Below are 12,081 nucleotides of genomic sequence, written 5' to 3' on the forward strand. Positions count from 1 at the left end.
GCGAAGTCTCGAAACAGATTGTAACGCTACGCGTGGTAGGAATTAGAATTCACCACGGGTAAAACTAGGCCATTCGAAACCCGTGATTTACAAATGATTCTATTAGAGTAACAATTTAAACATCGTTTTATAGGATCACAACGAAACAAGAGCACATACGCATTTTAACCTTGCTGTCCTACACGGGTTTACTTAACGCAAAACAAATTTATTTAACATAGAAATTTATATAAACAACAACATTATTTGAGGAAGTAACGTGGGATACCTCGCCAAGGACGTACAGGGTTCAAAACGATCGAAGAAATCGACGAAATGAAATAAATCATGCAAAATCACAATTATAGTATACAAGTACGCACACACCTTTCAGAGTAGTTACTGAGTTGGACGCTGTTCATGAGCAGATGCCACTACATTCAGACCTCAAATTATGGGTCGTTAATACAGTTTGGGTGGCGACGCGAACATCCATAAGGTGAAAGGTCTATCCTATACATCGTTTGCGGTTTTGTACCTCAGAAGATAAAGTAGAAATCTATACACCGCGCGAAGAACGCAAAAGATAAGTCAGTGTTTGATTTTATCGACCGTCGATAACAGTCGCAAGAATGCAAATCCCTTTTTTATCGCGTGCCAGTAGGTAAAGCAGTTACTCCGAGAAAATCCAAGAGCAAAGAACGAGAACTTCCTTTCCTCGCTACAGGAAGCCAATTCTGTAAACATACATGCTTTCCAAAAGTTACCCAAGGCAACTGAACGCCCATATTTACAAACAACTTACCTGCAGACCGATACAAGCATGCCCATGCAAATTAAATACAACTCCCCTGTAGAACATTGCCAAATGGCACAAATCCTTCGATACCATTGCTCTCGGAAACTAATACCGCCGCGACTCGGACCATGCTTCACAAAGACTCTGTCTACGAGCGAAGCGATTAAGAGGAGCGCCGCGTGCGATTAATCGCGCTCGTTCGCGAAAGCCCGCGGAAAAAGGAAAACAAGCTCGCGCCGGGGATTTTCATAATTTTCGGTGAAGATACGATGGAAAAGAGGTGCGCGGAATTCCTGGCTAAGCCGTGACGGAGATGTTCGTTATTATTTCAGCGAAACGAAGCGTGCACGGGTGCACGCTCGAGTTGGCTCCCGCGTGCGTGTTATTAACTTCTCGCGGGATTCCGGCGAATTTATCGCCGGCAGAATTCGTCGCCCCTTGTTCCGCGGTCTCTTTGTCCGGGGGAGCGCGATACGTAGCGCCGGGATTTTTGCTTGGTTCGATTCCCCGGCCGGCGGGCGACACGGCGCAGGGAACACAGGGAGAGGAAGAGGACTCGCCGGGCTCCTTACGGAACGTACGTAAACGAACGTTCGTCACGCATCGCGGCGATAAAGCCAGCCAGGTATCCCGAGGATAACGTTACTCCTCGGTGCATGTGTGCGTGCACACGTCCGCCGTGTATGTGTCGTCCTGTAATTCCATTAATACACCTCGCGGACAGGACGTTCGAAAAGGCAACCTGCGAGTCATTCTTTCGCGCGTACTTAGAGTCTGGGTGGCGTCTCGTAAAATCTCCAATCGTGGGTTGGAAGACAAGCGATAGTAGACGATGAAAAATATCGGAAGAAAGGAGGGCATCGTAGAGATTTTCTGAATTTTAAAATCTAACTTTCGTCAGAAACACTTTTCGGTGAAATTATCCGAAATGCTTAAGAAATCGTACAAGGGGGCCTCAAAGATCCTCGAAGTGGCTCAGGGCTTCTAGAGGTCTTAATTCGGCCCTGCACGCGACTATTCCATTAGAAGGAAAGGGTGCGCGAATAGATTTATCGATTTAGTTCCACTTCGCATAATTGCAGTCTACCTATCGCGAAATTGATTTGCAAGTCGATCGTTCCGTGCAGCGTCGAGATTACCACTGGCCGGCGTTGCGTAAGCGCGGATGGAATGATCGTCCGAGAAACGACCACGACGAAAATATATTTCCGCTCGCGGAGGTGGTTTCCACGGGCTTGCTTTCGTGCGGAAAAGTCGAATACGGTTATACTCCTCGTCACGGTTATTAAACGCGTATATCTTCCCCCTCTCCGCGCGACTCTGCCGTGCGCGACAGATATTAGCGGCCGAGCATCGATCTCGGCCATTGTGCGCCGCGCTTTTCCGCGCGAAATATTTCGAAAGTGCGCAGACCCCGGGCGTAACTCCTTGAAAAGTTTCCGGGAACTTCGCGCCGGATGAGAATGCCGGCCTGGGAGCCGTGCCCTCAAAGTTGCACGGCGCAAGTGTTACGTAAGATTCGAGTGACTTTAACATCGATGATATTCCCTCGGTCGTTCATGGCCGATGGATTTCCTGCGCGAGGAAATGCATAATGCCGCACGTTTTCCCGCGTTTTTTTCTGAAACCTCGCCAGCGAGAAAAAGGCGGGAAAAAGTGGCGAGACCGTGGGCCGATTTAACGGGCGTACAAGCGCGACGTGTTTTGCCGTCGCGCTGGCGATTTCCGTCACGTTATTGTGTCAAGTACTTCTGGGTAGAAAGAAAATATACCTCGCCGCGACTTATTCGTCCGAGCGCAATTCTCGATGCACAAACAGCGATTTTCGTAATGGACCAACGCGTAAGTAATATCTACGCACAGTGGCGCACTCGGGATTTAATATTTAATCGTGGGACATCCGAGCCGAACGGATAAAAATACTTTCAATGTAAATACAGTAAAATTCATTGGGCGATTATAAAAAATTATTTAGAGAATAGAATCGAGTTTTCCTTTTACAAAGCTCTTGAATCACCTCAGTCGTGGTTACATTAAGTCCTTTTTCCTTTTTCTTTGGGGCTGCCAGGTCTCTTGGATCTTCTTCTGGTTGCACCACTGGAAAGCAATCGAATTTTGAGAATTCTTTGATTACTAAAGCTACTCAATGTTTATCGCTAGTGACGTTTCTTCTTTCGATAGACGTCCAGGGAACATCTCAAACCCGTTAATTAAGGCATTAAGTGCGCATACTTTTTGCTCAGAGTTCCTTTCGTTCCCATTAACTCCTGGTGTCATATTAATTAACCGAAAAAGGTATACGTTACGGGGAGAGAATTACCAGGATGAATCAATTGCCCGTTGTCGAGCAGCCGTGCGAAATAAGAGGAGGAGGAAGATGTCCCTCGCAGGAAGAAAGCGCATAATCGATTAATGAAGACGGAAGGAAGGCACTCGCCACAGCAAAAATCCCACGAACGGGTGGTGAAAGCGGTTCCCTGGAACGGTCCGGGGCGCCGCGGACCACGGCTGCACGTCGATTATCCATAAGTAATTAAATTATGCTCACTCGGACGTTGCGCAATCCGCGAAAGAGCGAAACTGGAAATCAATTATTCATCGGTATTGTCGGGTCCCGGCTCTCGTTTTTTGCCAGCCGTGAGAGCCGGCAGTCGGTAGCCGGCGATAAGGCCAGCCTCTCCTTTTAGTCAGTCACTCAAGCCCGTTTTGCCCCGGCCAGCGATCCTTTTCTCCTCTGACACGCCGCGCTCGACCGCTGCAGGCCTCTTAATTACGCGGAATCACATCTAACGCGTACTCCAGGGCACAGAACTAGAATACGGTCAAGGGTACACGCTTAGCCGATCCGTGATACGATGTGTGGCGCGATTTCTGAAGGGACTCCCGACAGTTAATTAGAGGGAATATCATCACAGGGGGCACGGTGAGAACGTCCCATTGTTCGGGCCGGGTAACGCGTGAGCTTCGTCTAATTTCGCTAATGATTCGCTCAACGAGACTGCGGAGAGTGTGTGTGGTGGTTGGTTTTTCGTGGAGATTGTGGGTCAGTCCTCTATCCTTTGAACCCGAGTGAGGGAGTAGTATTCTTTTTTTTTTTCATTGTGAGTTTTCTTCTGAAATCGTCGATTGCGAAGGCGATGGTCTCGGGGCGAGATGTAACATTGATGCACAGGCTTCTGAAATTATAAAAGCAGAGGTTGAATTGTAGGAAAAAAGCGAACCTCGGGCGGTGGGACTCGAACCCAAGATCTGCGGGGGTCCTCTGCGTTACTGGGCAGGCGCGTTACCAATTCCCCCAAAGTCGACTCTCCAATATTACTCTCTCTTGAACTATACAAATACTTAAACTAACGGGGTGCCACCTGTGCGCCGTTCGCATCATAGGCCGTTCCCAAATGCCGACTAACCCACATTGAAAGATAACTAATCTTTCCTATTTTATATGATTAGTACAGTCCATTGGAATACATTACTGGCTACTAACTAAATTTCACAAAAAAAATATGGGTTAGTCCAGTTTTGCTCTGTGAATGCCTCATATATTTACACGGAAGCTTCGTGATCCTGGATAATTTAACGCAGCTACTTCATCATTCCCGTGCACGTAATCATTCCACCGGTGCCCTCCTGCATCAAGGAATCGTCCACTCTTCTTTAAAGAAGTTTCTCCAGCCTCGTCGCGTAATTTAGTGGCGGCAGGCCAGCAGATGCTGATCGAAGATCTTGCCATTATGTAGTTTCTCTTTGTTCCTGTGTAAGGAAAAAAAAAAAACTTTCACCCGCGGACGGTACCTGCTTCCTGCATGTCGCGTGTCTCCCGCGCGTCTCTTTTTCAGAACGGCCATCATCAGCGCGCGTGACGCGCGTTACAGTCTTGCCCGGGCTTAGGAAGCTTCTTCGAATGGCTCCCGGTGAAATTGAAAGTGCAGAGCGTTCTACTTGCTCCGCTATAATCGCTGGATCGAGGAAAAAGTCTGCGCAGCGGATTACCTCGGCGGGAGCGGAGAGATTCTTCTGCGATCGGTGATCGATTTAATCGAGGGGAGAGGAGAAGGTGGTGCCGTGGAAAATGTAACGCGCCTTGACACCGCGCAGGTGTGTATAGGAAATTGGATGAATGCGGCTGAAGCTGTCTCATTAGAGTCATTAAGCTCGCTCGTCGTTGGCCGCTCAGCCGCGTTATTGCGCCGCGTTAATTAAACGTATTCAGGGGATTTATTAGTTTTACTGGGTCGTCGCTTATGAATGCAGCCTGAGTGGATGCCCCCGGCTTGTGTAACAGCCACGCTTGCGAGCGAGAAGAGGAGACGGGAGACACGTCCGCTTGCAGCTTTTGTTAGAAATTCAGCACAAGCGTTGGTAATTTGGTTGGTATAGGAAGTACAAGGTTACTTTTTTAATTCTTAAGTTACTTTTCTATTTCTTCTCGAATATCGTTCCTTGACCCCCAAGTTCCTTTAACGGAAGTCTACGACCATTGAAATCGTGGGATCCCAAAAAACGCATTTATATTGTACTTCTAAATTTTATAATAATAAATATCTATGCATAGGGCTTCGCAAAATTTAAGATGATCTCTTCGGGGACCGTGAGCCTTTTAAAGAAATTTTATATCACTAAATATCTATGCACAGAACCCCACAAAATTTAAGATGTGCTTTTTGTGGATCGCGGGGCCTTTTAAAGAAATTTTATAACAATAACTATGTATGCACAGAGCTCCAAAAAATTTAAGATGATCTCTTTGTGGATCGTGAGCCTTTTAAAGAAATTTTATGACACTAAATATCTATGCACAGAACCCCACAAAATTTAAGATGTGCTTTTTGTGGATCGCGGGGCCTTTTAAAGAAACTTTATAACAATAAATATGTATTCATAGAGCTCCAAAAAATTCAAGATGATCTCTTCGTGGATCGTGAGCCTTTCAAATAAATTTTATAAAATTAAATATCTATGCACAAAACCCCGCAAAATTTAAGATCAGCTTTTTATGGACCGTGGGGCCTTGTAAAGAAATTTTATAACAATAAATATCTATGCATAGAGTAGCGCAAAATTAACGATGAGCTTTTCTATCCCAATTCGCGAATAGACTCCCGAGACTTGTCAGACCCACCCCCGAGCTCGACAAAAAAATTCAAATACTCTCGTATCACTCGCAAGACATCGAGCCCGTTAACAGTAAATGTAAGATTACGGGATCGGAGGATAAGGGATAATTCATAGGAAACTACGGCGTCAGCGTGGTTATCGCGGCGACACCGTGCACCTCGTCCATCATTTAACCGCGCCATTACGCGGCGGTGCATCAATTAACTGCACTCGGTTGCATACACACCGTGGCTCCAGAGATGCGAAGTGGATGCGCGCAGATCACGATGATGACGATGATGGTGGGATAGAGAGAGAGAGAGAGAGAGAGAGAGAGAGAAAGGTTTGTGTGCCGGGGCAAACGAAGCCTGTGGGCACCACGATCGCGCTCGCGCGCATTCGTCGTCGTGTGTCGGCTATTGAAATATCCGCGGTTAAAGGCGGTTCGCATGATGCACCTACGCGAGCCGCGAGTTTCGTCCGCGACGCTCGCTCCGAGGAGTGAATAAATTGCACGATTTATCTTGTTTTAGCCCGCGATAGGCTCGAGGATAACGATTCCATTGTGCATTTTAACGGCGGCGCACGGTAAAAGTTTATACACGGTGGTCCAGTGGAAACGAGGCTTGTTAGTCTTCGTAGAGTGGGAAGCGGAGGAATCCGGGGGGAACGTAGGTGAGAAGCGCCTTCGGGATATCCAATCAGACGGTTCTGTGGATACCTGATCGTTTCGGAATCTCCATCTCTGACCACCGTAGGTAGATGTATTCGACTCTGTACTTCTGGCGCACCTGGTATACGAGCATTGGCATATATTAGCGTAACACGGGCACAGTTTCAGGTACCGCGAGGAACAAAATCATTATTCCATTTGTCCGTGCTGCCGAGTTACTGGCGTCTCAGCGTTGCGCCAAGTATCCTCTAGTCTTCGAAGGGTAATGGACACGATTCGTACGCTGCGGGAGAGCGCGCTTAATAGAATCAGCTTCTCTCTGTCTAGAAAACAGCGTAGAAGTATATTATTCAATTAAATATTCGGGGGTGGAGTAGCCTCAGAAGTATAGATTTTCCGATAATAATTTTTTTATTCGCCTAAGATCCGTCCAAGAATCCTCTGTTAAACTTAAACACGCAGCGAAGGGTTAAATAGGACATTCTGTTCTAAACCCCCTTACTTCAAATCCACTGTGCTATTGCGCGGATCTGGATGAAGAGAATCTAGGCGCGAGGCACGGGAAACATTTCCCTCGCTGGATCATAAATCCGTGTTGCGTTTCCGCTTCCGTCGAGGCGCGCGTGAGAGTGCATGGATAAAGTGCGATTAACGTGGCTTACTCCCCGCATTCGTATCGGTTACTATGGACCGATCGCAGGACCCGTTCGATTTCCCGTAGGAGAAGAATCGCCGCACAGTCGCGCGTATCCTCGGAGGATCCTCCGGGAAGCCAGCCCCTCGCGTGGAGGCGCTTAATAAAACGTGTCCCTTAAATTAATCTCGCTGATTATGCGAGCGCGCTTTACTGCCGCCCGGCCGGCCGGTAACGAATGCTCTCGCCTCCCCCGAGCTGCGGCGATACTAGCAGTCGAATTATTTTATCGCTCCCAGTGATATTCAGCGGAAGGACTCTGCGGAGTCAACGACCCGCGTAATCCTCGGAATAATCGCCGTGATTTTTCCGCGTCCGTTTCTGCGATTCGTGTGCTGCACTCGGTGGCACCATTGATCGGCGAACACACCGGCTAACGGGCGCTGGAACTGCTGAAAGGTTAGTCATATCCATGCACCGGGTGACTCTGCGAACGGTGTGTTGCTATACATTGTTGCGAAGGGGGAGCGGGAGAACGGTTCGTTTCATGAATATGGATAAGGGAACAGTTTTATTCAAGGATGTGTATTTTCGATGTGGGGTGCTTGGAGAGGGAATTCGGCGGTGGGGATCGTCCTTAAATTACGTTACGCGAGGGAGTCAGGCAGCGTCTTAAGGGCGATTGCGCCTTGTTGGGTTGAGAGAATAGATAATTCCTTGCGAATTTTTTGTACAAAAACGGCTCGGCTAATTAATTTGAGGCTTGGCAGACTGTTCTATTGTATCTTGAACTACTGTTCTGAATTTTTGTGTGACAGTGAAAAAGAAAATATGGCAGATACAGAGAGAGCGTTGAAAAGTACTGTAAGGATTATCCGAACACACAAAAAGGAAAAGAGATTCTTAAACTATATGAATGTGGCTGTGGGTGGTAGTAGATGCATTAAGAAAAATAAAAAAAAGTGTTAAAATGGCAGCCTTTTGAAGAGGATGAAGCGCCCTGATTTGAGTCTGAGAAAGGTTTTGCCTTCTTTAACTTCTTTAAATAAAAAGGAACGGTAGCAGGTACTGTAATAAATCTACTACCACCCGTAGTCACATTCATATAGTTAAAGAATCTCTTTTCCTTTCTGTGTTTCGGATAATCCTTGCAGTACTTTTCGTCAACGCCAGGGCCACCCGATTATTTTTCAACGCTCTCTCTGTATCTGCCATGTCTTCTTTTTCACTGTCGCACAAAAAATCAGAACAATAGTTCAAGATACAATAGAACAGCCTGCCAAACCTCGAATTAATTTGTCGAACCCTTCTTGTACAAAAAATTCACAAAAAAATTACTTATTTTTCGGCCCAACAAGGCGCAATTCTCCCTTAAGAGTACTACTTCTGTTGCAATTAATTACAAAGTAACAAATTGAAACTGAGACCTGTTCTTTGGCGCGAAGTTTATTAACATAATAAGCTCTAGAAAACTGGTTTGCTTAGTCAAAAATATGCATTATATGTATGACGCTACAGAGGGATCATTAAAGAGGCTTTTTAAAAACAGTTTCTTTTGTTCAGCCTCAAAAACGATACTTCATCGCACACACGAAAGCGCGTAATCAAATGAACTGTATAAACCTTCAAAAGAATTTTAATAACTGAAAAAATGCAATGCAAAGAATATTACTTAAGGAAGGGGGAAGGTTGTTGGAATATAAAAGCTTACGAATTATTATACCGAGGGAGGGAGGGTATAAGAAATCGCCAAAATTACATTTAGCAAACAAAAAACACGTTTGTTTCGCCAAGACTATAAAGAGGCTTTTTAAATAAAGTTCCTTTCGTCGAATGCCCCCACTTTAATTTCATTCGCAGATATAGTTACGCATAGGTTCGCAGATTCATTGAAATTCTATCGTCGCGTGTGTCCCCCGCGTATCCTATTGCAGTCTAAAGAAGGGAAAACGTTTCCCAGCGGATACACACAGCGGCTCGATCTGAGATGAAAAAGCGCCGCGTGTTTCACCTATCGAGAAACCGTGTCGATATAATTGGGCATGGAGATCGATAACGCTCGGCACCGCGGGAACATCGGCGGAAAGAAACGAGAGCGAGACCCGATTTCGAATGGTTCCGCGGTACGAGCAGCGTGGCAGAGGACCGATCGATAGATCGATCATCCGCGGGCGCGAGCGCTCGCTGGCTCGCGTATGTGCCCGTTAATAACGAGGAAGAACGTGCCTCACGAGGTTCACATAAATTTACGGGGTAGCAACCTACTTATCACCTGCTACGTTCGTGAAACGCTATCCCTTTAATATCGTTTTACACGCTACGTAATTATCAGAGTAGATCGCGAGCGGCCCGATAAAGAAACAATAAATTCTACGGGGACGTGCAGGGCGATCGGGCTCGCCTCGCCCCGAGATCGCGACGGGCAATATTTTCGCGAATGCTCGGTGCGCTTTAACGACAGTCTATTGACTCTCGCGATACGGTTTCCAATATTTACGTCCCCGATAACCATTTCTACTCTCTGCTCATCGCGAACACGAATTCGAATTTTTTTTTCACAGCGATCTACTATTCGTGGTAATTATTGGAAATCGTTCTCGTTGCCATTAGGCGAGGCTGCGGTGGAGATAACTTCGCTAACTCGGATGGTATACTCGGGACAAATGACGGAGCATGGACCTCCGCAGCCTGGAGGATAGGAAGACTCGAGGTGTCAGCTGCGAAGGCTGCATGGGAAGATATGTAGAAGTTACGGTTTCGAGAGATGACCACGGCTACAAGCGTGGAATGAATATTCTCCCTTAACTCGGCGGGAGGCGCTACTGGGTAAAATTTACCACGGAGGCGCTAGTTGCGAAAATATGAGGACTGTTTCAGTTTTTGTTAGAATTTTTTAAAGAACTTTAATATGGATTATAAGGTATTTCATAAATTTTCTTTGATTCTTAAAACACTGTACTTTAACGTAAAACTTACAAAGTTAAAAAATATATTCTGAAACCGTGATTTTTTACGTTTCAATTTTGGGTATTTTTCACCCGGTAGCGACAACCTGTGTTGCAATATGGGGTGCGCCGGGTTAAGTGATTATGTTACCCGGGAATATTTTAAATGAATTTCCATTTTTCCATATCTGAATGCGCGTAATTATCATTGTGGTATTACGCACATTTATTACGTCACAAAAATTTGTAAATATATTATATTGTTAAAGAATAAATTAAGAAAGCTGATCTTAGCCCCTCTGCCCAAACAGCCCCACCCTACATTTCCAAACTATTTCCCAAGCTTCGCCGCGAGTAGAATATTCTTTCGCGAAATTTGAAAGCCATCCCTCGCCTCCCGCAAATTCTCGCAAACCTCAGCATTAAAGCTACTAAAAGGAAGGATGCACAGGACCTTGAAATATTCAATTACGCATTAATTACGTTTATCCTTACGCGTGGATCCCTACAAAAGTCCAGCATCGGTTCTAAACAGCCGTAAAATTCCAGGCATACCTATCTGGTAGCGTCAGAAACTTTTCTGCATTTCCGCGGGCACTATCGAGATAAAGTATAAAACCCTACAGTGACTGAATCACTCCCAGGTAATTTCATACCCTCTTAAATGAACGGAGACTCATGGAAACCTCGCCATCTTAAATATAAACGATACCATCGAAACATCAATTTAATTAAGCTAATTACAGAAAACACACCTAAGAAATTACAATACTATAAAATACCAATTTCCTTCGTGCTCCCTCAAAAAAAAAATCCCACGTCCACGTAGAAGCGCCTCGCGGTAAATCGACGACAAGTAAACGGTCCCGTGGCGTTGCGAGTCGAGTTCCCTTGGAAGTCACGTTGGATCATAGAGCGCTAATGGTAACGTTCGGCCAGCTCCGTCGAACGATTCGCAAAGGAGCCGAGGGGGCAGTAGAAATTTGCAATTAAAACAGCCAGGGGGGGACTCGTTTCCCTGGCCAGAAGGGAGAACCGTTCGCCGTCGGATGCATTCCGATAGGAGGAAGCTGGACGTCGCGTGAAAGTTGTTCGCCTCTCCTCCTGGCGGCGACGACTCCTCTTCCTCTTCAGCGAGCCTTGGCCAGCGGGATGAAAGCACCGCTGGCTCCTTAGAGTCGCGATTTGCCAATAGTCAGCCGACTACCAGAGACTAGTAGACTCGCCGAGGAGCTTCGAGTGACCTCTGGCTGACCCGTGACCACGTCATCCTTGTCCTAGCCCAGTCACGTGAGCTGTACCTTATCCCATGGCTGCCCGGACACGCGGAAATGCGCGAACTTCAGCTATGCCACCTATAGAATCATTTTTACAATCCTCGCGCTGGATCCCGACTCCGGCGTCAGCCATCTGGCGGGGTTTCCGGGCTTGTCCAAGGTCCGGGGGACAGGGTCGAGAATTCTGGATGATGGTCGGCGGTTGGACAGAAGCGGGGTGCGCGTATAGCGGTCGGTAATCGCCGAGTCGATGGGAAAACGGTGGAAGGACCGCCGAAGGGACTTGCGCGGTGATTTATTAGAACCTTGACCTAGGACGTGGAGGATTCGACGGAGCCTTGGGCGACCTCTTCCGACGAGCTATTACAGTCCCAGCGCGTTGCTCCCGCTTCCGGCGTTTAAACTGAGACCGAGGATGGACCGAGCGCGGCATAAAAGCCGAGAGAAAATAAAAACACCTCTGGGCCAGCTCACGCATCGACGATTATTACATTAGAAGCGGCTGGCCGTCTCTGTTCCTGATCCCGACTGCTGTTCCCCCGTTTTGCATCACGACAGGCCTGATACCGAGAATCTCGAATACACTCCGCCCTCCAGGGACCGAGTTCCATTTAAACCCAGTTGGAAGAAACTACACGGAGCATGTGTGACGCTATAGAAATTAATTTCTCAATTAAAGC

At 46.8% G+C, this 12,081-nt stretch overlaps 1 protein-coding gene across 1 annotated transcript in view; it reads left to right on the forward strand.

Annotated features, from left to right (window-relative positions):
• Window positions 1–12,081, forward strand: part of LOC143370453 (dehydrogenase/reductase SDR family member 7) — a 109,741-nt gene that overhangs the window by 78,041 nt on the left and 19,619 nt on the right. The window lies entirely within an intron of this gene.

The sequence above is a fragment of the Andrena cerasifolii genome, chromosome 6, assembly GCF_050908995.1.
Source record: "Andrena cerasifolii isolate SP2316 chromosome 6, iyAndCera1_principal, whole genome shotgun sequence".
Taxonomy (NCBI): Eukaryota; Metazoa; Arthropoda; class Insecta; order Hymenoptera; family Andrenidae; genus Andrena; species Andrena cerasifolii.